We start from the raw sequence: 26,966 nt of genomic DNA, 5'->3' as shown, positions 1-26,966 counted from the left end.
ATTAAAGCAAAGACGTTTTTCGTCTATTACGTAATTTCGTCTATTTACGAAATTTCAGTCACCAACTTTCTCTTCCGAATGCGAAAATATTTTGTTGAGCCCAACCTACATTGGTAGGAATGATCATCAAAATAAAATAAGAGAAATCAGAGCTCGAACAGAAAGGTTTAGGTGTTCGTTTTTCCCGCGCGCTGTTCGGGAGTGGAATGGTAGAGAGATAGTATGATTGTGGTTCGATGAACCCTCTGCCAAGCACTTAAATGTGAATTGCAGAGTAGTCATGTAGATGTAGATGAGGTCACTACGGACGGCAGTGCTAGACATACCCTCGTATGGAGAATGGAGGGAATACGTAGAATACCCCAACATTGTCGAACGCGATCGCTTTGGGTGGCTAAGGTGTTGTGTTGTGGGGAAGCGTAATGTTGCTTGAGAGCACTAACGTGTAAATCTTCGAACACGGTAAATTGTCCGGTCAACGCTACTGTGACACCACTCCTTAGCTATGTGCGTTTTTTCAAGGCGCATTCAGCCCTGTCCGTTTTTATGAAAATGCGCTACCGCATCGTCAGCGCTGGTAGAGGAACTCTGAAGGGTATATTGCGTGAACGGACTGTACTGTGCGTATCCCCGACGTCAATCTCTTCAAGCACGTGTGGGATGCGTTGGTGAGACGTATTACGCGCCTCCAAATGCACAACGGCGGGTTGACCACAGATGACGTGTTACTGATGTCATTTGTATTAAGACTGCAGTACACGCGAGGTGCCTATTTGCATCCACCGCCGTGAGTCAAATGCAAAAGTTCTGATTAACGTTCACCAACCTGGAGTTTTTTATAGTTGTTGTCCCATGCGTAGAAAACAGCACGAAGGTCGTGAGTCCATTATCCTGAGGCTGCAATAAATTTCTAGTGAGGAACTGATATTGAATGAATTATAAAATTTTGAAGTACTTTGTTTGTACGGGAAGCCAATTGCTTTTCTTTATCAGAATACGAGAAAATGCACAGTTATATTCCACTTTATGAATCGCAAATAATTTCCATTCCTGACATGTTCATAAAAAAATAAACGAAACAGTGGACTGTATATTTGCGTAGTTACCATCAAACTATTCTCAATTGCATATCCAAATAACGAGAGTTTCCTGATTATCCTTAACCGATACAGCCTAAAACGTGTGTATCTTCAGAGGCTGCCGAACCAGCCATGATCTTACAGGCGAACCACTTCGCCCGCCATCCAAGTTGGCGCGATCCGAAGTGCTTCGTCTACCTTCTCGTTTAGCAGCTGTTTACTATTCTGCTAGTAATTATTACTTTTGAAGTATAAATTATAGCTTGCTGTCCAGAGATTCTTTTACATGAAACGCAAGTAAATACACTGTTTACATTTTCTAATATCAATAACAGAAGATTACCATTTTGGGCGCACAACTTCCGAACGCAGCAGTGAATCGCGGGAAAGGCCTACAATTCAGGCGGTATCTCTTACGATACGCGTGCGGAACAAGACACCGGTATCTCACACCACATACCATCATACCACTGTCCGCGGCTCGTGGTCTTACGGTAGCGTTCTCGCTTCCCGCACGTGGGGTCCCGAGTTCGATTCCCGGCGGGGTTGGGGATTTTCTCTGCCTCGAGATAACTGGGTGTTCTGTGTATTTCATCATTATTTCATCCTCATTCCATCCTCATACACTCGCAAGTCGCCGTTGTGGCGTTAAAGAGCTTATTATTATTATTATTATTATTATTATTATTATTATTATTATTATCTTTCCACTGGTGCCATCTCAACTGCTCTAATAAGAGGTTCTAGTAGCTGAATATGATGGCTGTAAAACAAGAAATATTAAAATCTACCTGATGTGTCTACGAATTCTGCATACTCGGTTCGCTAGACAAAGAGTGAAACAACTCGTATGGATGAGTTTTATTACAAGACAAGTACAAATACTTAACTTTGATATGAAAATTGTTCAAAAATGTTCAAACGTGTGTGAAATCTTACGGGATTTAACTGCTAAGGTCATCAGTCCCGAAGCTTACACACTACTTAAGGGGCTCCGGAAAGGCTCAAAATCATGAAAAGTTCAATTTTTACTTTTTTGCGTTTTCTGAATCTGCAGACTATTACCTTTTAATAGAGATATAATTTATTCAATTCCGAAGACTACAACTATTTTTAAATTTTTTTTGAAATGTGTTCTACATGGGCGTGACCCACTGTGGCGCTGTTAAACTGCTGTCAAATGGTGTTATTATTAACGTCCGTGTTCATCAGGTACATTTTAGTGATGTGAGATAAAGTATGTGTTGTGGCTAACCTGTGATGGTTCAATATATATCGCTGGTGTGATTGTCGATTGTTTCATGTTTATTTACTCTGTCGTTATCTCGAAAATATTCGTCATTAATTCTGTTTCTTGAGTCTCTGTTTTGTTGAAGTATAATAATGAGTAAAAGTAAAGTTGCTGTTGCGACTTTCAATGATGGCAACATTGTAAGGTGCAAGGTATTTAGAAATATGGGAATGAAGATAGTTTCTAACATGGTACGAGCGATGCTTGCTTTAGACAAGGAACGCCTTCGGGCTGCAGACAGGGCTGTAAAGAGTCTAGAAATACAAGCAAGAGTAAACAGGAGGAGGAACAAAAGGAAGCTGGAGGAGGAGTTTGCAGAGGATGAAAATAATCCATCATATGGACCTGGAATGCACTAAAAAGTTAATCCAATCTTTGTCGCTCGATTCCCAAAACTTTTATTTTCTCATACTAATTACATGTTTTCTAAGGATCTTCCAAACATATTTGTTTCAAACTTTCAGTAAATGTTACACAGTACCTTCTGCATAATTTAACACAGCCTTTTTCCTAAAAACTGCATATTTTTGAATATATAAATAAAATATTGCAAAAAAATATTGTGAAATTTCATTACAATTGAAAAAAAAATCATCTTTAATAACTGAACTAAAATTTTGTAAAATCCCTGTGTTAAGTTGTAGCCCATATTCCAGTAAATAATCTGTAAAAAGTTCAACTTCCTACCTCAAATACTTTGTGAGGAAAGATGTAATTTATAAGCGTTATTTTAACATTGCAAGTATAGGGCGTTCCGGAGCCCCTTAACCTAAATTATCCTAAGGACAAACGCACACACGCATGCCCGAGGGAGGACTCGAACCTCCGCCGGGACCAGCCGCACAGTTCACGACGATCTGAGAATTCTTGTAGTCCTTTCTACATGATCATGCACAAGAGCAGTTACACAGATGTGTCGCAAGCAAAAGGGCAACATACAAAACTATCAGACTTCTTCAGAACAGACCGACACAAGTAACATTTCTGGTCCTAGCGACTGCTACTAGCAAAAGTCTGTCAACTGAACTGCAGTGACTGCTGATCTGAAACTGAGCTACATAGAGATTTCCAATGACGAGGCAACGATGCGACAGCTAAAGAAGTGACTAACGTTGAAGCTGCTATCGAAGTGGGCTGCCACCAACCGGGCGTGGCGCTTGCGTCGCCTTCACGTAGGGGCCGCTGCTGTCGCGTTGTCATCCTGGAGGGAGGTTGGTCAGCGTGCCATTGGCTGACGTCTTCTCACAGCCTTGTCCTCTCTGTCGTTCCCGACTGGCGTACCGTCGCTGACTTTATGCCGTAACACTATTTTCTAGCAGTTCGTTGTATGTATGGTCCAAGTTTCACTGATCTTTGTTACTTGACAATGACACATCACACGAAAGTTCACGACACCAGTGTACAATCTGTAAACAGGAAATGTCACACTTCCTTGGTGTATTCCTGAAATTATATCTGTAGATTTTGTTCCATTAAGATCGAAGTGTTAAGCTGTGGTGTGCGTACTGTAAGACCTTCAGTGCACACACCATCAGATTATTTGACTTGTCGCTCTAAACGAAGTAGGCGAGTGTCAGCAATATGTCTCGTGGTCTTATCGTGGCGTGTTTATCTTCTGCCGTTAGGTCAGACGATAGAAATGCCACTTGCACGCTTAGAGTAGCAGATTGACGGTGACCGGCTTTAAACAGAACTTGATTAATTTTCACACACATTTATTAAAATAATAACGAGCATAAAAATTACTTAACTTGGCTCTGGATTCTATTTACAATTGACAGTCTGAAGTTCCTTTGGTATTGGTACGTTAATCTTATTGTCACCTATATCTCTGATACTTGACAAAAGGGTCTATACATTTATCTTCATGGCTATGTTCAGGAATATGGTAATCTTATTAGGTGCAGACTGAAACTTGACTATAGACTGGTACAGACTAATGCGGAAATCGTACAGACTGGTACAGACTAATGCGGAAATCGCACAGACTGGTACAGACTAATGCGGAAATCGCACAGACTGGTACAGACTAATGCGGAAATCGCACAGACTGGTACAGACTAATGCGGAAATCGCACAGACTGGTACAGACTAATGCGGAAATCGCACAGACTGGTACAGACTAATGCGGAAATCGCACAGACTGGTACAGACTAATGCGGAAATCGCACAGACTGGTACAGACTAATGCGGAAATCGCACAGACTGGTACAGACTAATGCGGAAATCGCACAGACTGGTACAGACTAATGCGGAAATCGCACAGACTGGTACAGACTAATGCGGAAATCGCACAGACTGGTACAGACTAATGCGGAAATCGCACAGACTGGTACAGACAAAAGCAGACTGACTAATCGGAGGTCTGTACACTCGTTATAATACCTCGCGCGTTCATGTATCACTGCACAAGTGTGATCCGCGAGGAGAAAAGGTTCTAGGTTAGCAGCAATCTCATTGGCTGCGTTACATATTAATACGCGTTCGGCGGAAGCAGAATTTGGTCGGTCTCTGTGGCAGCGCCATCTCGTAGTGCGAAGACAGACGAGCGCTGCGCCTGCGCTGTTGTGCTTAGGGGGGCGCGCTCTAGTGGGAAACTTGTGTACGCGCTGACTACGCGGAACTATGCACACCACATAAGCCCTAACTGCAAGGAAGATTTGAATCCGGTCACAAATCTGGTACGATAATCGGTAAGCTCGTTTTTTTTGTTTGTTTTCTTTTTGTTTTTGTTTTTTTGTTTTTGGTTTTTGGTTTTTTTTCCTCTACTTAACAACAGCGAGGAACTGTATCATGTGATTACCTGAAATCAAGGAATACAGAATTAGCCTGAGCGCCAGTGTCTGCAGCACTCTATATCTCACGGACGAGCTTCGGAATCCATGAGAAGTTTTTCTGTAGAGGAGATTTTCGTTCACCAAAAATTTTTTAATATATGAGTATAAAACATATTCCTTAATACTACAGCAGAATGACGTGAGCGATATAGGCCTAAAATTGTGTACACCTGTCCTACGACTTCCCTTGAAAACGTGAATGACCTGCGCTTTTTTCCGGTTAGTTGGTACCCTTCGTTGCTCCAGCAACCTGCGATGATCTTCTACCAGAAGGGGAGAAATTCGGCTTAATCTCTCTATAATTTTACATCTAAGTCTTCCGGTATAGATGCCTTTGCAGTACTAAGCTCTACTAGTTTCGTCTCTATTTCACTACTGAATGAGTTTGGGCTGGGCATTCGGTAAGGCCGTTCGATCCCCCTGTTGTGTTTCTGAGAAGCGGTAACTCCTGCAGGCGCCGCATACAATTAAGCTGTTCCTGGAAGCCCCCAGTGGTTCAAGTGTGGATAAGGAGACAAAGCGACCCGACAACGCCATTAGCTAATTGAACTGTTACCTCTGAACCATTTACACACTACTGCGAAACGGCGAGCTTCCCGCAGCGCATATCCGCTTAAGGTTAAACTGCTGATCTGATTTGAAATCAGAGTGCTCAGATTAGTGAAACATCTTACCCTTGTGGATGAGTTGTCAATATAAGTGATTTTCTTTGTCGGAAACAGAAACTCTGGTTTTATCGTATGTGGGACACGCACTGTCTCACAGGAAATAGACCAAGGTACACTCCAAAACCTGAAAGCTGACTACGTAAAATAAATGATGCTGTTGGAAGGACAGAGTGTACGTAAACTTCTGTCTTTGGTATTTAGTCTCAACACTGCGCCTGATCGCTTAAACAGCACAAGAAGTGAATAAATAGCGCTCCAGGTCAACCAAACTACAGTCAACAAGTTGGTAAAAACTAGATTAGTAGTGAGAGCTTTTAAAATAAAAATAAATTATTTTATTTGGTCAGGACGGTTATTCAATGGCAGGGTGGAGAAGTGCCGGAAAGGCCATCCGCCCACGAAGGACTAAAAATCGGGAGCTCGTCTGGCACTCCACTGAAATCAGAAAGCGGTAGCTTTGCGTCCCTTGCTCGCTGCTTTTGAGCCGCCATATTGAATTCATCATATTTCAGTAGTTTCCGATTCATAATGTGCGAGTCACGACAATATGCCGTTTCAGCGAAGTCGCAATGAAGATGTACCACTGTATGTGCGATTTATTATAATTAAATATCATTTAATGACATCATTTGTAAAAGTCCTAAGAAAACTGACCATGAACGGTTTTTAAACCAATATGATTCTTAAACCATATCTGTCAAGTGTTCCTTATGGTCGTGCTGTTCGTGATCTGCTGTCGTGGAGTGGAAGAGTGTAGTTTCAATGTTAGGTAAGGGCTCTTTCCTTATGTTTGTAATACATTCTGGGAGCTTCTTATTCAGGTAACAGAAGTATTATAAATTATTTAATAAACACAATCGTCATCGCATACAAGTTGTTAATTTTTATTTTCAGGTGACTGGTTTCGATCTTCTAAGAGATCATCATCAGATGTACGTTTCTTAGTGAAAGTAGGAATTGCTGGCGTGGAGAATACTGATGATGATGATAATGATGATGTTTGGTTTGTGGGGCGCTCAACTGCGTGGTTATCAGCGCCCGTACAATTTCCCAACCTTAGCTCAGTCCAATTTCGCCGCTTTCCTGGATGATGATGAAATGATGAGGACAACACAAACACCCAGTCATCTCGAGGCAGGTGAAAATCCCTGACCCCGCCGGGAATCGACCCCGGGCTCGGGAAGCGAGAACGCTACCGCGAGAGTGGAGAATACTTACAGATCGCTGTTTTCCGGAACAATGTCCCAAAAATTTTAACTGAAATATTTTCTCCAAAATACGATGTTATTTGTATATAAGAATGTGCGCTCTCAGTAATGAGTTCAAATGATTCAAATGGCTCTGAGCACTATGGGACTCAACATCTTAGGTCATAAGTCCCCTAGAACTTAGAACTACTTAAACCTAACTAACCTAAGGACACCACACACACACCCATGCCCGAGGCAGGATTCGAACCTGCGACCGTAGCAGTCCTGCGGTTCCGGACTGCAGCGCCAGAACCGCTAGACCACCGCAGCCGGCAGTAATGAGTTCCTTTCATTTTATGACTTCACTCTTGATTAAAACCGAAAGATAAATTTGCTGTGAGAGGAACAATCTGCACTGACATTTATGTCCCTTTTGTCACTGTGAGTGGTCAATTTGTACGTGGTGCCCGATTAAGTAATATAATTCAAGAAAAATTACCTGAAACGATTGTCATATGTAGAAGAGAGTGTATCTTTGACACCAGTGAACTAAAGATGTTGCCTGAGTGGCAGAATAGACTGTAAGTAGGGGCGTGCGGTGCGCAGTAGCAGTTGCCGTTGCACTCTGTCATAGGTAGGGTGTAAGACTTAAAGCTAGTGGTTAGCTGTGAGAATTTAGTTGTTGGTCTATGGACGTAGCATAATACAGTTTTTATAAAATGAAGTGATGAAAGGTATTCTTTGTTCTCACACAGAGCCCGTAAATGTTAGGTCGTAGTTATTTCTATGAAAGTGTAAAGTGTGTGTCATTAATTTGTAAGGCTATAAGATCATAAAGAATCCAAATTATACTGATCGTTAACAGTATTGACCATTGTCCATGGCAATTATAGAAGAGTGACGAATTTATACTATAACTCAAAGGTAAAGCAATTGGAACGAATTTATTAGGTAATGAAATTTTGTATATTTAGTTTCAAGTATGCAGCAATGCAATGTGGCATTTACTAATATTTACAGTGCCGACCCTTGAATGTAGGAACCAAGTATCTTCCATCAGATTTAATGTACTGGTTGATTAGGTATACCCGATTTGTAATATTTTGTGTGTTACGTAATCCTGATATAGGGAACTTAAATTTTGGAATCTGTTTTATCAAACAATGTCAGACTTTTTGTCATTTCACAAACCAAGTGTTTTTAATTACGACAGTAAGTGAGAATTGTTGAACACTTGAGAACTTCACTGTTTTTGAAGTTAACATTTTACATTAAATATCAAATTTTGTGATAGTGAAACGTTATCTTGAACACAATTTTTGAACTGAAGATTCGGTCTTAGCATACGTCCTTACCAGTGCCTCATCCTTTCCCATGTCATGTTTATTTAAATCCAATTAATATTTTTTAAAAGAAAGGATTTTTAATCAGAATCAGAAAAATATTAATGTGCCAGAATCACAAGAGTATTGATGTTTGTGACAGCTTTAATGCGGGCAGTTTTGCACAGTGCTGAACGAATATCCAGTATTTTCTCTGAACTTCTGCAAGGTTATTCATTTATCAACGAATCTACTGATATTATTTGTATTAAGCTATTTTACGGCCGGCATTGCACTTCACCGTGTCAAGATTGCATATTTCCTATGGCTACTGTGGAGAGAACACAATACCAAGACAACATCCGTTGCGACTCAAGGGCTAAGGAAAATGTATTTCATTGTTTATTTGCATAGGGAATTTTACCAGTTTATTGCACTCAGTGCTCACGAGACTGGGTAAATTTCAAAGGGATTGATTTCATTATGAAAATCGCGTTTTGGTTTTGCAGAGTAAGTCATTTACTCGACACATGACACGGTAAATTTGTGTAAGACAAACATTACGCATTGCATATTCATTGGCAGACGAAAACACCAAAACCTTTATAAAGAACGTTATATCACAAATAGTTGATCGTTTTTTTAAATACGCCGCTATTTCCGAGGATGTGGTAAGGTAGTAACCTAGGAGTACAACTTAAATTGGTGTGTATCAAACGGGGGCCAATCATGTTCGAAGTATTGCTTGTTACCAATATTTATGCTTATTCGGAATGTATCGCGATTTTCGAGGGTATGATGAGGTTGGAATCTAAGAGCACAACTTACACTGCTGCGAATGAAGTGAGCAACCATCATATTTTTGCTATCACGTACCGATGCTACTCCACGTGCGTCGTTACGTTGATAACGGAATGCAAGTTTCCGTTCGACAGCGGAAGCGGCCGCGAGCGATCTAGCGGAGCCAATGGTGCGCGTCCACTGAGCCACAGTGCCAGGAATGTCCTCTGCTGCCGCGATATGGGATGGCCAGTGGCAGCCGCTCGACACACGCACCTGGAACCACTACGCTATAAGACCTTCGTTCTAGGTGCTACAGTCTGCGACCGCGCGACCGCTACGGCGGCAGGTTCGAATCCTGCCTCGGGCATGGATGTGTGTGATGTCCTTAGGTTAGTTAGGTTTAAGTAGTTCTAAGTTCTAGGGGACTGATGACCACAGATGTTAAGCCCCATAGTGCTCAGAGCCATTTGAACCAACCATTTTATAAGACCTTCGTCTGTGCTTCTTCCTTCTAACATTCATAGCTGGACTACATTTCTTGTAATGAGCCTTCATACATTCGGGGAATAAGAGTTAAGTAAATCTTCTGTTTACTATGTTAACTTGTTCGCTAAACGTTTCAACTCCTACGACACCGGTCGCTACACTACTCTGCAGCCCACCTCTCCTTGTCATCCTGTACGAAGTCATACACAACGATATTCATATTCTTGCTTGTCACAGATATTTAGCTGCAGTCGAATCTTTAACAACGCTTTCGCAAATCTGTCGGTCGAGACAAAGATCGCATCACACGAGCCAGGGACTTCATGTGACTGTTCCCGATTTCAGCCAAGTGCCAGACATACTTCTGATTTTTAGTCACTCTTCTCCGGCCACCTTCTGCAACTAACTCTGCGAAATTGAGAATAACATCCCGACCCTGTGAAGGCCAAATGCTCTACAGGGTGTTTCAGAAAGATGACGTGATTTGAAAACGCCACACTTACTGATACAAACATATGACAAACATGGGATATATTACAAAACACTCACAATCTAAAATCTTAAGCTATACAGGGCTATTACAAATGATTGAAGAGATTTCATAAATTCACTGTAGCTCCATTCATTGACATATGGTCACGACACACTACAGATACGTAGAAAAACTCATAAAGTTTTGTTTGGCTGAAGCCGCACTTCAGGTTTCTGCCGCCACAGCGCTCGAGAGCGCAGTGAGACAAAATGGCGACAGGAGCCGAGAAAGCGTATGTCGTGCTTGAAATGCACTCACATCAGTCAGTCATAACAGTGCAACGACACTTCATGACGAAGTTCAACAAAGATCCACCAACTGCTAACTCCATTCGGCGATGGTATGCGCAGTTTAAGGCTTCTGGATGCCTCTGTAAGGGGAAATCAACGGGTCGGCCTGCAGTGAGCGAAGAAACGGTTGAACGCGTGCGGGCAAGTTTCACGCGTAGCCCGCGGAAAATTGGCTCATGCCACGACTGGAGACCGACAGCGCCGACTTCATCTTTCAACAGGATGGTGCTCCACCGCACTTCCATCATGATGTTCGGCATTTCTTAAACAGGAGATTGGAAAACTGATGGATCGGTCGTGGTGGAGATCATGATCAGCAATTCATGTCATGGCCTCCACGATCTCCCTACTTAACCCCATGCGATTTCTTTCTGTGGGGTTATGTGAACGATTTAGTGTTTAAACCTCCTCTACCAAGAAACGTGCCAGAACTGCGAGCTCGCATCAACGATGCTTTCGAACTTATTGGTTGGGAACATGCTGCGCCGAGTGTGGGAGGAACTTGATTATCGGCTTGATGTCTGCCGAATCACTAAAGGGGCACATATCGAACATTTGTGAATACCTAAAAAAACCTTTTGAGTTTTTGTATGTGTGTGCAAAGCATTGTGAAAATACCTCAAATAATAAAGTTATTGTAGAGCTGTGAAATCGCTTCAATCATTTGTAATAACCCTGTACTGTTGCTAATACTCTGCGTCCACGAGCAACAGCACAAACACCTAAACGACAGCTAAATTCGTCATACTGTACAAAATGTAACTGCTTTTCCAGAAGTTATGGCGGCTGTTGTTCTGTTCTTTTGTGTGATGAGGTAAATGGGAGATGAACACAGTTCCTTTCACACATCTCCACAAGAAAAAAATCGCATGGGGTTGTGTCTGGCGATCATGAAGGCGAAAAGTGCAGGGCAATGTCTCGGGGTCCCGCGCGCCCTAACCAACATTGAGCCAGTGTCATTGAGAAACGCACGTATGTTGTTGTGCCTGTGTGGTGGGGTTCCATTTTTGCAGGACGATGAAATCATCCGAGTCCTCCGGAAGTTGTTGGAAAAAGCCAGTTCTGCAGCATTTGAAGATAACTCATGCCAGTCGCTGTCTTCTCCTTATGTGAGTCTCTTTCGTCGTCAATAATGTGATTAGGGTTTTGGCGTCCATATATGCGAACGCTGTGTGAGTTTACTTTACCGCTAACATGAAACGTGGCTTCATTACTAAAAATTAACCCTCGTGAAAATGTATCGTCTTCCATGTCCTCTGGCAGAGCATTGCTGAAGTCATCCCCTTTGTAACATCCCCTTACAAAAATTATGAAGGGCTGTGCTGGTAAACTTCTACATTGTTTGATACAAAGACAGCTGATTAAAACTGAACGTATTCAGACATTTCGGTCTTTACTTATTCTGATCAACACTAAACTGACACACAATATTTTTAGCGCAACGCAATCTGACTTTCAATAATCCCTACAAAAGAATGGTCCTGACTAACAATAACCTATACCTCTCATGAATCACTTACCACACAAAAATCTTAGTTACTCGAACTACTGCAATGCAGTGAGCGCCAATACTGCCAGCAAATAAAATATTCTAACCATTGAAGGCAGTAACTACAGATGAACATAAATAATGTTCAAAAGTCATCATTTATATATATACACTCCTGGAAATTGAAATAAGAACACCGTGAATTCATTGTCCCAGGAAGGGGAAACTTTATTGACACATTCCTGGGGTCAGATACATCACATGATCACACTGACAGAACCACAGTCACATAGACACAGGCAACAGAGCATGCACAATGTCGGCACTAGTACAGTGTATATCCACCTTTCGCAGCAATGCAGGCTGCTATTCTCCCATGGAGACGATCGTAGAGATGCTGGATGTAGTCCTGTGGAACGGCTTGCCATGCCATTTCCACCTGGCGCCTCAGTTGGACCAGCGTTCGTGCTGGACGTGCAGACCGCGTGAGACGACGCTTCATCCAGTCCCAAACATGCTCAATGGGGGACAGATCCGGAGATCTTGCTGGCCAGGGTAGTTGACTTACACCTTCTAGAGCACGTTGGGTGGCACGGGATACATGCGGACGTGCATTGTCGTGTTGGAACAGCAAGTTCCCTTGCCGGTCTAGGAATGGTAGAACGATGGGTTCGATGACGGTTTGGATGTACCGTGCACTATTGTGTCCCCTCGACGATCACCAGTGGTGTACGGCCAGTGTAGGAGATCGCTCCCCACACCATGATGCCGGGTGTTGGCCCTGTGTGCCTCGGTCGTATGCAGTCCTGATTGTGGCGCTCACCTGCACGGCGCCAAACACGCATACGACCATCATTGGCACCAAGGCACAAGCGACTCTCATCGCTGAAGACGACACGTCTCCATTCGTCCCTCCATTCACGCCTGTCGCGACACCACTGGAGGCGGGCTGCACGATGTTGGGGCGTGAGCGGAAGACGGCCTAACGGTGTGCGGGACCGTAGCCCAGCTTCATGGAGACGGTTGCGAATGGTCCTCGCCGATACCCCAGGAGCAACAGTGTCCCTAATTTGCTGGGAAGTGGCGGTGCGGTCCCCTGCGGCACTGCGTAGGATCCTACGATCTTGGCGTGCATCCGTGCGTCGCTGCGGTCCGGTCCCAGGTCGACGGGCACGTGCACCTTCCGCCGACCACTGGCGACAACATCGATGTACTGTGGACACCTCACGCCCCACGTGTTGAGCAATTCGGCGGTACGTCCACCCGGCCTCCCGCATGCCCACTATACGCCCTCGCTCAAAGTCCGTCAACTGCACATACGGTTTACGTCCACGCTGTCGCGGCATGCTACCAGTGTTAAAGACTGCGATGGAGCTCCGTATGCCACGGCAAACTGGCTGACAGTGACGGCGGCGGTGCACAAATGCTGCGCAGCTAGCGCCATTCGACGGCCAACACCGCGGTTCCTGGTGTGTCCGCTGTGCCGTGCGTGTGATCATTGCTTGTACAGCCCTCTCGCAGTATCCGGAGCAAGTATGGTGGGTCTGACACACCGGCGTCAGTGTGTTCTTTTTTCCATTTCCAGGAGTATATATATATATATATATATATATATATATATATATATATATCAATTCATGACATCCATCTTCACAAATTTCCTTTTTCTGGCGGGCACACGCCCGCATCTCGTGGTCGTGCGGTAGCGTTCTCGCTTCCCACGCCCGGGTTGCCGGGTTCGATTCCCGGCGGGGTCAGGGATTTTCTCTGCCTCGTGATGGCTGTGTGTTGTGTGCTGTCCTTAGGTTAGTTAGGTTTAAGTAGTTCTAAGTTCTAGGGGACTTATGACGACAGCAGTTGAGTCCCATAGTGCTCAGAGCCATTTGAACCATTTTTTTGGCGGGCACACGTCCAGATCGTCCGCTTACAGCAACCTCTCAAAACTCGGGCATCTCTCTCTCTCTCTCTCTCTCTCTCTCTCCCTCTCTCCCTCCCTCCCTCCCTCCCTCTCTCTCTCTCTCTCTCTCTCTCTCTCTCTCTCTCTCTCTCTCTCTCTCTCTCTCTCTCTCTCTCTCTCTCTCACCCCCCCCCCCCCCAAATCCACCACCGCTGGCGGCTCACCTCCAACTGTACAACGCTGTGTGCTGTTCACATCCAACAGCTCAACACTACACAAGCAATTATTCCAACAATGAGTCCAACCAGCTACAGACTGCACACAGCAGAGTCAGTGATTTTCATACAGAGCGCTATGTGGCGTTACGAACATAAAAACCTAAACAGCCTACTTACACGTTTCGTTTCATCACCAACTCGAAGAGCTTGCACTAATTGTGTTCTGTACGGTTTATAGACTAAATGACACCTTAACACTGGCCAGAGAGTCGTATGACGCAGTGCCAGTTCTGTGCTTGCTCAGCGAGTAGATTTCCGCGGACTCCGCTCAAACGTTTTCCGAATTCTTTCCACCTTGTTGTCGGAAGTGCTACTGGACTCATACCTCTGCACAGGCATCCTCCAGCATCCTGTCTTTTTTTTTTTACTGGCGATACCGATGACGAATGTTTTCGGGTGCTGGCGGATCAATGCCGAAACTTTGACGAAAAAGCACGCTGAACCGAAATCACTGACTGTCACTCTATGCAAACTGCAGCACAAAACGCCCTCTTGCTTCTGACTGACTGAGAAGAGGCATTGAGTGACATCCAGCGGCGCTTTTCTGAAACTCTAGACCATGGCCATTGTAACAGCACATTTCCTTGCCAGCACGTCCCACTTTTCGTAATTATTAGCATCAAAAATAAGGTTGTTCTCTTTGAAACATCCAGTATTTTGTCATTGTTCGTTCTATCAAAAGACGCTAATAATTCTGAGAGAATGACTGCTCCAGTTACCGTATTTATCCTTGGCGTCGTCGTACGAGCAACTGGGAATGTTCTTTTGGAACAGGCGGTGCCTCGTTTCTAGGAAGAAGCCGTTTGTGGGGAGAGTAGTAAGAAGCGGGCATCTGTGCTGAGAGCGGCCGGCACACAGGACAGCCATTGTCGGCAAGCGTCGCCGCTGCCGCCGCCGCCTCCCACGCCACGCTCTACTTGCGGCCGCCCCCGCCTCCGCCTCTGCAGCTGCCGCCACTCGACCATCGGCCGCGCCGGCACGTTCCGGAAGAGCGCGCGCACGACCGCCGGAAATCGGCCGCTTCTTCCCTGCCAGCGGCGACCTAACCGCGTGAAAGCCAGCGCAGCCGTTGCGGATGACGCCAGCCAGCTTTGTCCCTGCCGCTCGGTGCAGCCTGCGAACCGTTTTTCTTGGCGATCAGAGAAGACCGCGGAACACTGACCAGCTGCATTACATGCCAACTTGGGGAGGTTACAGCAGGAAACGTCCCATTCTGTAGTAGTGGAGCCCAGCCTTACCGAGAGCCCAACCTCAACCTCGGCCTTACCGAGAGCCCAACCTCAACCTCGGCCTTACCGAGAGCCCAACCTCAACCTCGGCCTTACCGAGAGCCCAACCTCAACCTCGGCCTTACCGAGAGCCCAACCTCAACCTCGGCCTTACCGAGAGCCCAACCTCAACCTCGGCCTTACCGAGAGCCCAACCTCAACCTCGGCCTTACCGAGAGCCCAACCTCAACCTCGGCCTTACCGAGAGCCCAACCTCAACCTCGGCCTTACCGAGAGCCCAACCTCAACCTCGGCCTTACCGAGAGCCCAACCTCAACCTCGGCCTTACCGAGAGCCCAACCTCAACCTCGGCCTTACCGAGAGCCCAACCTCAACCTCGGCCTTACCGAGAGCCCAACCTCAACCTCGGCCTTACCGAGAGCCCAACCTCAACCTCGGCCTTACCGAGAGCCCAACCTCAACCTCGGCCTTACCGAGAGCCCAACCTCAACCTCGGCCTTACCGAGAGCCCAACCTCAACCTCGGCCTTACCGAGAGCCCAACCTCAACCTCGGCCTTACCGAGAGCCCAACCTCAACCTCGGCCTTACCGAGAGCCCAACCTCAACCTCAGCCTTACCGAGAGCCCAACCTCAACCTCAGCCTTACCGAGAGCCCAACCTCAACCTCAGCCTTACCGAGAGCCCAACCTCAACCTTGCCGAGAGCTCAAACTATACCAGACGAGATCTGAACCCAAACCTCGTTCATCATAGCGTCTCGACATGGGGAATGTCTTAAACTGAGGTGACAAAAATCATGGGATAACTCCCAATATCGTGTCGGACCTCCTTTCTCCTTTTGCCCAGATTACTGCAGGAACTCGACGTGGCCTGGACTCAACAAATCGTTGCAGAAATATTGAGCCATGCTGCCACTATAGCCGTCCATAATTGCGAAAGTGTTGCCAATGCCGCAAACAGTCTCTACCTAGCGGAACATAGCGGTTTCCAGTCAGTGATCGCTTCAGTTGGACCAGAGTACTTGGTTCATTCCATGTACACACAGTCGTTATGGAAGCACCACGAGCGCGCACAGTGCCTTGTTGATGACTTGGCTCTTTGGGTCTGCGCCACACTTGAACCTGCCATTAGCTCTTACCAACTAAAATCGGCCACGGTTTTCCAGTCGTCTAGGGTACAACCGATACGGTCAAGAACCCAGGAGAGGCGCTGCAGGTGATGTCGTGCTCGTAGCAAAGGCAGTCGCGTCGGTCATCAGCTGCCTTAGCCAACTGAGGCCATATTTCGCCGCATTGTTCTAACAGATACTTCGGTCGTACGTCACGCATTGATCCCTGCGAATAAAAAAAAAAGGCTCTAAGCACTATGGGACTTAACATCTGAGGTCATCAGTCTCATAGACTTGGAACTACTTTAACCTAACTAGCCTAAGGACATCACACACATCCATGCTGGAGGCGGGATTCGAAACTGCGACCGTAGCAGCAGCGAAGTTCCGGACTGAAGCGCCTAGAACCGCTCGGCCACAGCGGCCGGCTCCTGCGGATAGTTCACGCCGTATTGCTTGTCTGTTAGCGCTGACAACTACGCAAACGTTGCTGCTCTCGGTCGTTAAGTAAAGGTCACCGGCCACTGCGTTGTCCTTGATAAGAGCTATTATCTGACATTAATTCCCGTCGTGTGGCAACAATCACGTGGGAAACCTTTTACCATGAATCACCCGAGTACAGATGACAGCTCAGGCAACGCACTGCTCTTCTACACGTTGTGTATGCGATTTTCTAGCCGTCTCTGTATGTGTACATTGCTAGCCCAGAACTTTTGTGACCTCAGTGTATCCCAGCCTTTGTAGCCGAGGTCAGTAAAGCCGTCCTTTCGCGGGACCAGAAAGCGTTCGCGGGCGATTGGTCAGTCGAGTTTTATGACGTCACAGCGTGGAATTTCACGTTCCACAGAATTCCGTATCGCGAAAGACTGAAAAAACCAAATAAGATTTGTGATTCACCATATTTTAGTAAAATTATAAAGAAAAATAGCTGCGTCGGTAGAGCACCTGTCCCCGAAAGGCAGAGGCCCCAAATTCGAATCCCGCTGCAGCTCACAGTTTCAAACTGCCAGGAAGTTTCATATCAGTGCATATTCCGTTCCAGAGTGAAAATTCATTGTTGTAAATTACTTGCTTGTTGAAAGTTACGTTCAATTTTTACGATATTCACGTATTTGCATTTGATGCGATCAACAATAACAGGAACAATAATAATCATACATGTTATTGCATTATGTCATGCCAAGTAGCACGGATACTGAAAACTTCAACAATGTGAAACACCCAACCATCACTTCCCTCAAATGACACGCTGAAAGCCACGGATCAGTGCAGTCTGATAGATGGGGTATTTTTCGATTTCCGAAAAGCATTTGACTCTTGACCACATAGATACTTATTATCGAAAGAGAGGTCGTATGGGGCATCACGAGAAATTTGTGACTGGTCTTACGGATTGTCGATAAGGAGGTTGCAGCATGTTATCTCGGATGGGGAGTCATCGACAGATGTAACTGTGGGTGTGCCCCAAGTAAGTGTGTTGCGACCCGTACTGTTCATGTTCTGTAGTAATGACCTTGCAGAAAGTATTAGTAGTGACCTTGGACTTTTCGCAGGTACTGCAGAACTGTCTGAAAAAAAACTGCACAAGTATTCAGTCAGATCTTGATCAGATCTGAAAGTGGTGCTAAAGTTGGCAATTTCCTTTAAATGTTCAGAACTGTAAAATTGTGCGCGAAACGGAACACTGTAATATCCTATGACTCCAGTACTAACGAGCCACAGTTGGCATTGGTCAACATATACAAATACCTAGCTGTAACACTTTGTGGGGACGTAAAATGGAAGAGTCACATACGTACAGTCGTTCTCAACACTCGTCTCTGTCACATGTGTGGCCGATTATTAAAGTGGGAAATTAAACATACAGCAATGTAACCGAGCAATGCAACGCAGTCTATTGTTCCGACGTATCTTAAATGAGGTGTCACCTTAATATTCACACAAAGAGAGTGACTGCTTTCTTTATGTAGCTACGTTAGAAGGAGATGCATTAACGGCTCCGCTGAAGCTACTGATAAGCCTTATCTACTGTGTAAAAGCTGTGACGGTGCTTTCGCATAAAGCCTGCCACTTGTTTCTTTCGCCACAAAGGAGTCTGAGATTAACAGCAAACCCGTTAAGCGTGGCAAAACAAGTAGTCCGTCACTTACAATTCTGTTCGACAAGGAGGACACTTAAGTTAGTCTGTCACCGGGGCAAGACCACGTTCCGTCGACAGCGAAGTAATGAGAGGTGGAGCACGTGTCCCGATTGGGGAAGAATTAGGAATCAGTCGTGGTTTCGTTTTGCCAATGAATGGTCGCTTTGCTGTAGAGTACGTAAAAACACATTCAACAGCAGGTGAAACATGTTACTTTGGCGATTATGGTAGGGTTAATATTAATTAATTGATACGAGATAAACGATTTGGCGTCATGATGAGTAAATCTGTCATCAATGTTTGTATGAACACGAAGTTCTTACAGTGTTTATGGTCTTGTTTCATGCGATCCGGAAACTCGCTCATCCATTTTTCTATGGAGGAATACGTGGAGCACGACTCGTTGTACAACTGATTTGCCGCATTCGAAAAGCATCGCTATACATGAAAGTCACGTATTTCGGAAAGATTACCATAATTTACAAGGTATCTTTCTGCGAACGTTTGGAAGTAGTAGTAGTAGTAGTAGTAGTAGTAGTAGTAGTAGTAGTGGGTAGGTAGGTGAAGATCAGAAGAACATCTAATCATCTGTGTACTATTTTATGCTGTAGCTCTATAAAGTCTGGTATGAACCTATATGGAAATACCAAAGAATGATACGTCAGTTTACTGAGATGTTATGAAATGCTGTGGTTAACTGTACCTCGAAGTCCCGAGAAATTCAGAGATAGAGAGAATGTGCGATATATATGTCATATGACAGCGAGGACGATAAATTGCGATATCCGCTATCAATGATTTCTCCAGCACCTGGTACGACACACTAGCGGGCCGTCACGTTGGTCTGGCCGCTGACGTCAAGCTGGAGATAACCCAACTACTGGACAGCTTCAACACACTACGTGGTTTCAAAATACAGAACAAGACTAGAATCAGGCCTCAATAAGTAAACGATAAATGGAAGAGACAAATACAGAAACACGAAAACGAGGGGAAATATGGACAGAGCAAAGGAAACAGGAGCACAGAACACGAGAATGAAGAGATTGTGGAAAAACTAAATGAAGGAAACATGAAAAAATTGCAAAACCATGTAACATTGAAGTTCAAATACTGCCTTTAAGAGCAAAAGCGTGTAACAACAACAATAATAATAACAATAATAATAACAATAATAATAAAAACATCATAATGAAATTTTCACTCAGCAGCGGAGTGTGCGCTGATTTGAAACTTCGTGGCAGATTAAAACTGTGTGCCGAACCGAGACTGGAACTCGGGACCTTTACCTTCCGCAGGCAAGTACTCTACCGACTTTTTTTTTCCTGTTATCTAGTCGTAGCGGACGTCACATGACATGCATTGAAGTAGTTCAGTGTTTGTCCTTTCTCCCCCCCCCCCCCCTTTTTTTTTTTTTTACAGAGAATCTGAGGCCGGCCGGGGTGGCCGAGCGGTTCTAGGCGCTGCAGTCTGGAACCGCGCGACAGCTACGGTAGCAGCTTCTAATCCTGCTTCGGGCATGGATGTGTGTGATGTCCTTAGGTTAGTCAGGTTTAAGTAGTTCTAAGTTGTAGGGGACTAATGACCTCAGATGTTAAGTCCCATAGTGCTCAGAGCCATTTGATCCATTTTGAACAGACTCTGACCGAACACGCTGAGCTACCGTGCCGACATCCGACAGAGCTACCCAAGCACGACTCGCGACCAATCCTCACAGCTTCAATTCTGCCAGTACCTCGTCTCCCTGCAAACTTTACAGAAGCTCTCCTGCAGACCTTGCAGAACTAGCACTCCTGGAAGAAAGGATGTTGCGGAGACATGGCTTTGTCACAGCCTGGGGGATGTTTCCAGAACGAAATTTTCACTCTGCAGCGGAGTGCGCGCCGATTTGAAACGGTAGAGCACTTGCCCGCCAAAGGCAAAGGTCCCGAGTTCGAGTGTCGGTCGAGCACACAGTTTTAGTCTTCCATGCAGTTTCAACAATAATAATAACAATAATAATTATAGTTAAACTAAAGCAGTGTAAATTTTATATCAAAAAATACAATTTTTTACACTATGCCATTTGATATCTGTATAGCTCTTCTTGCAGAAAATTTGCTTTATGCTTTGTTGATTTCTTGTATGCACTGCTTTTAGTTGCAAATTTGAGAAAGTAAACAATAAAATTGTAAGAAACCCATAGCACTGACGCCAATACGTCTACCACCTTCTAAATTGAAGTTCCAGGAGTGCTAGTCCCACAAGATATGATGGAGAAGTTTGGAGGTAGGTGAAGACGTACAAGTAGACATGTGAAGGCGGCTCGGGAGTTGTGCTTAGATTGCGCAGTCGGTGTAACAGTTGCCCGCGAAAGGCAAATCTTACAGGTTCGAGCCCCGAAAGGACACACAGGTTTTTGGTCAGTATGTTACAAGAAAGTAATTATTCTTGCGGACATCCGCCGATATACCCGCGAAAATGCGGATATTCGCTATCAGTGCAGGCTTTTGTGACAAAGTACACGACTGGCTACACCAAGAAGACATGCAGATGATTAAAGGGTATTCATTGGACAAATATATTATAAAACATTTTCACGCAGTTTGGATGCATAGATCCTGACAGATCAGTACCCAGAACAACCACCTCTGGTCGTAATAACGGCCTGGATACGCCTGGGCATTGAGTCAAACAGAGCTTGGATGACGTGTACAGCTACAGCTGCCCATGCAGCTTCAACACGATACCACAGTTCATCAACAGTAGTGACTGGCGTATTGGGACGAGCCAGTTGCTCGGCCACCATTGACCAGATGTTTTCAGTTGGTGAGAGATCTGGAGAATGTGCTGGCCAGGGCAGCAGTCGAACATTTTCTGTATCCAGAAAGGCCCGTACAGGACCTGCAACATGCGGTCGTGCATTATCCTGCTGAAACGTACGGTTTCGCAGGTATCGAATGAAGGGTAGAGACACGGGTCGTAACACATCTGAGATGTAACGTCCACTGTTCAAAGTGCCGTCAATGCGAACAAGAGGTGACAGAGACGTGTAACGAATGGCACCCCATATCATCGCGCCGGGTGATACGCCAGTATGGCGATGACGAATACACGCTTCCAATGTGCGCTCACCGCGATGTCGCCAAACACGGATGCGACCATCATGATGCTGTAAACAGAACCTGGATTCATCCGAAAAATGACGTTTTGCCATTCATGCACCCAGATTCGTCGTTGAGTACACCATCGCCGGTGCTCCTGTCTGTGATGCAGCGTCAAGGGTAACCGCAGCCATGATCTCCGAGCTGATAGTCCATGCTGCTGCAAACGTCGTCGAACTGTTCGTGTAGATGGTTGTTGTCTTGCAAACGTCCCCATCTGTTGACTCAGGAATCGAGACGTGGCTGCAAGATCCGTTACAGCCATGCAGATAAGATGCCTGTCATCTGGACTGCTAGTGATACGAGGCCGTTGGGATCCAGCACGTCGTTCCGTATTACGCTCCTGAACCCACTGATTCCATATTCTGCTAACAGTCATTGGATCTCGATCAACGCGAGCAGCGATGTCGCGACACGACAAACCGCAATGGGATAGGCTACAATCCGACATTTATCAAAATCGGAAACGTGATGGTACGCATTTCTCCTCCTTACACGAGGCATCACAACAACGTTTCACCAGGCAACGCCGGTCAACTGCTGTTTGTGTATGAGAAATCGGTAGGAAACTTTCCTCGTGTCAGCACGTTGTAGGTGTCGCCACCGGCGTCAGCCTCGCGTGAAAGCTCTGAAAAGCTAATCATTTGCACATCACAGCATCTTCTTCGTGTCGGTTAAATTTCGCGTCTGTAGCACGTCACCTCCGCGGTGTAGCAATTTTAATGGCTAGTAGTGTAGTTATTACTGCGGATATAGTGACGTATCTGAATACGACGAGACCTGTGTGGCTTCGCAGCTTTCGGAGCGCCGGTATGCGCACGCTCCGTGTTACATCACCGGGCCACGGTCGCCTCCTAATTTACAACAGGCCGTGTGACGGTAACGCGGCGTGCAAACGCCCCAGCTGTCGTCTGCCTATCTGTCAACAACGGCCGCGTGCAAACAAGTGTGTGAGCCGCGGCTCAGACAACACGGACGTACGGTGAGTGAAGCGGGCTGCTCGCCAGCGTTATGCGCCGGGTTGAGGCGGGTTGAAGCCGCGGCGCGTCCGTTTAATATTTCACAGCGCGTTCCTCGACTCTTGCTGTTCATATATGAGCACGTAAATGACGCAGCGCGTAGCGCACGCGTGTGGCGCTGTGGAAGATTCGGTGATCGGTGAGCAGGCGTCGTTGCTGCACGTGTTGGTCGCCGTAAGCGACACCTGATGGGATACGTGACTGAATTTGAGGTTGGTTTGTGTAAGAGTGTAACCGATAGTGATTACCGGTTGAACAAAATTACAAGACCCTCATTAAGATACCAATACACGTGTAACGTGCGTGACCACGTAGCGAGATGTGTCATGTTGTGGAAAAGACATTACTGAATGTAGGCACTAACGGAGCTAAAAGGTGTTCGTGTTGTGACGTGCCCGTGGCAGTTACTGAATGCAGTAAATGATACTGTGGTTGTGCCATTGTGTCCGCAGAAATGATTTAGCCGCGGTACAAGTACAAGTAGCTGAGAATTGTGCTGGTGAAAATTTGTAATTATGGACATTGCACAACGAAATTGAATAATAAACAGGTCTGGTTTATAATGAAGAATCGTACTTAGTACAAACAAACAATATTAAAATAAAATACGCGCAAAGGCTATCAGGAAACAACAGCATAGTGAGGTATGCACAAATGCAGAATTTCAGACAAATAAATCCTTAACAAAGAAATCCAAATGACCGCAACGTGGTCTGTAATGTGAACAGAAAGGCAGCACTGCAGTGAAAATACACTGCAATAACTGAATTAAGGGCCGGCCAGGGTGGCCGAGCGGTTGTAGGCGCTACAGTCTGGAACCGCGGACCGTTACGATCGCAGGTTCGAATCCTGCCTCGGGCATGGATGTGTGTGATGTCCTTAGGTTAGTTAGGTTTAAGTAGTTCTAATATCTAGGGGACTGATGACCTCAGAAGTTAAGTCCCATAGTGCTCGGAGCCATTTGAACTGAATTAAGGTACATAACATTCCACGTGAAATGCAGTATGACACAATAAGACAATTGAGTTGACCTCCAGTAAAGCAGTGGAGTAAACAAGAGCACATGGTTCCAAATGGAATCCAACGTAAAGCAGATGAGTGTTTCACTCGGAGACTTACTTACAAGGCACACAGCACAAGATGGCCAGAACTAAACGCGTCTAAGATATTTAAGGTTTGAACATCACAGCGTAATCATTGATACAGCGATAGTGCTCCCACGCGAAATGCAACGTGGTTGCTTCGTGACTGCCCAGGGAGGAGAAAAAGGTCTGCGCGTTGATCAAATAATTGTTCATCTCTCCGTGTTTAGGGAAGGACAGTATCAGATACCAGCGACGTTACTTTGAAACAGCGCTTACTGACAAGTGTGTGGGTCCATGAACGGAAGCACAACTAAAATATGACAGAGATGATGGATAGGTGTCGCGGACGTTTCGGTTGAGGACCTACAAGTGGTCAAATTTTGATCAAGAGAGAGAAAAAAAGAAGTTCGCCTGGCAGTGCTTCGGATGCCCTCCGCTCTGGTCGTGCATCATCCGGAATGGAAATACATATGATGAAGTTAGCTCGCCAGTGATACGTTCACCCTGAAAGTGTATCAAGAGGCGAGCTGCAGATAGTGTTCCAGCCTCAAATTTTGCACTAACAGCCGGACTACTCATTTTAAACAAATATAGAATCAACTGAGTATTCTCAGTCATTTATCAGTAATAAATTACAGTCAGTTGTTTGCGAAGTAAACCTTAAACGTGCTTCTAGCGAAGAAATACAGTCATAAAAGAGACTTATCATTTGGAAGCTATGATACCAATTAATTACTCTGTTTTCTTCCTAAGATAATCTTGCGTCAAAAGAAATCAAAAGTTCTTCATTCGAACTTCGAGGAAAAACATAAGACATGAACATATATGGAATGTCTCGGAAGAGTAGCTAGGAGCATTTTCTCTGGTCTTTCGGAAGGTGTTTGCAATTCTGTTTTTGAAACGTGCAGCTGGAGTCAGCCCATAACAAATAATGATTATCAAGTCTTGCACGCGACCTCCAGTGTCGATGGAAAACGTCAGTCTGGTTCGGTTTACGAGAAACATAATTTTTGAAGCGGAATTTTACGTTCCCATTCAATTGAGCGGTCCCATATTGCTCTAGTGCTGTTGTTGTTGTTGTTTTGTGGTCTTCAGTCCTGAGACTGGTTTGATGCAGCTCTCCATGCTACTCTATCCTGTGCAAGCCTCTTCATCTCCCAGTACGTACTGCAGCCTACATCCTTCTGAACCTGCTTAGTGTAGTCATCTCTTGGTCTCCCTCTACGATTTTTACCCTCCACGATGCCCTCCAATACTAAATTGGTGATCCCTCAATGTCTCGGAACATGTCCTACCAACCGATCCCTTCTTCTAGTCAAGTTGTACCACAAGCTCCACTTCTCCCCAATTCTATTCAATACCTCCTCATTAGTTATGTGATCTACCCATCTAATCTTCAGCATTCTTCTGTAGCACCACATTTCGAAAGCTTCTATTCTGTTCTTGTCTAAACTATTTATCGTCCATGTTTCACTTCCATACATGGCTACACTCCATACAAATACTTTCAGAAACGACTTCCTGACAGTAGTGCGATATCCGTTTTATCGATATGTATTATCAGAGACAGTTAAACGCGAAGAATAACCGGTACTCCAGCAGCTACTGAACTGTGCTGCCGCGTGGCGGTAGCAGTCAATGCGGACCAAGGCAGTGTTGTCGCTCTGTGTGTTTGTGTATGTAGGGTGGGCCTCAATTTTGCGTTCTCTACGTCGTTGCTAAAAGACCTAACAAAAGCCGGACAGGCCAGAGTCGGAAATATCTGGCCAAACACGACCGGAAAAAGGCGGACATGAGTGGCTACAGCCGAACCCCTTGTAATCCTGACCGCAGACCTTGGAACTGAAAGGAGCGCAATGCAACTCCTCACGAAAATGGACTTACGCCCTCAAGCATTCTAGCCAATGACCGTCAGTGGACTATCGGACGACGACAAACCGCCGGAGGCGTAGCATCGAGCTGTGTAGGGATAATGGTATTGCATACACAGCTGTTCTGAACAATAACTGTACATGTGATTCTTCAGTTTCTCCAGGCGTGTGTTATGACGAAATAAATCGCGGGTGAACAGCCTGATATGAATGTGCATAGGACACAACATTTCGACAATCGGCTGCGTTGCCATCATCAGGAGCGCTGTTGTACTGACCGGCGGTGGGCCGGCGCCATGTACACTGCAGGCTACCGTAAATGCAACACCCTGAAGGAAGCATCCGAATCAAGTGAAATTTACACCGTGAGTTTGCAGCGATGAGATATGCAACTGATTAGAATGTCAGCGCAGACGCACATCACGCGCGCCTGTGGCGCCACCTCATAGCGCCATTTAAGGCTTGGCGATTTCGACGAGTGTACGTTCGGCACGTGTGTTTACCTTGTGGTTGTTTCACAAGACGATCAGTTATGCCTCGTAGACAACAGCGAACATCTTTTGATCAAGTATCCGAGTTCGACAGAGGAAGGATAGTGGCTTACCGAGATTGTGGATTATCATACAGAGAAATCGCTAGTCGTGTTGGACGAAACCAAACAACTGTAATGCGGATATGTGACCGTTGGATGCAGGAGGGTACGACGGACCGACGTGGTCGATCGCATTCACCTCGGTGCACTACTGCATTTGCTGATAGGCAAATTGTGCGCATGGCAGTGACGGATCGCTCAGTGACATCCCGAACCATAGCACAGCACATTGCGTCTGTAACGCATCATCCAATGTCTGCGCGTACCATTCGACGCCGTTTACAGGAGAATGGTCTGTCCGCAAGACGTCCATTGCTTCGTCTACCATGACGCAGAACCACAGACCTCCGTCGCCAATGGTGTGATGACAGACGGATGTGGACGGCAGAATGGAATGACGTTGTCTTTACTGACGAGGCACGCTTCTGTCTGCAGCACCACGATGGTCGGATTCGAGTGTGGAGACACCGTGGAGAGAGGATGCTGGACAGCTGCATTATGCACCGCCACACTGGTCTTGCACCGGGTATTTTGGTATGGGGCGGTATTGGATATTACTCTCGCACGCCTCTAGTACGCATTGCCGGTACTTTAAATAGCCGGCGCTACGTATCCGAGGTGCTGGAGCCAGTTGTCC

Source organism: Schistocerca cancellata, chromosome 9, assembly GCF_023864275.1.
Source record: "Schistocerca cancellata isolate TAMUIC-IGC-003103 chromosome 9, iqSchCanc2.1, whole genome shotgun sequence".
Classification (NCBI taxonomy): domain Eukaryota; kingdom Metazoa; phylum Arthropoda; class Insecta; order Orthoptera; family Acrididae; genus Schistocerca; species Schistocerca cancellata.
Note: the sequence above shows the minus strand (reverse complement) of the source record.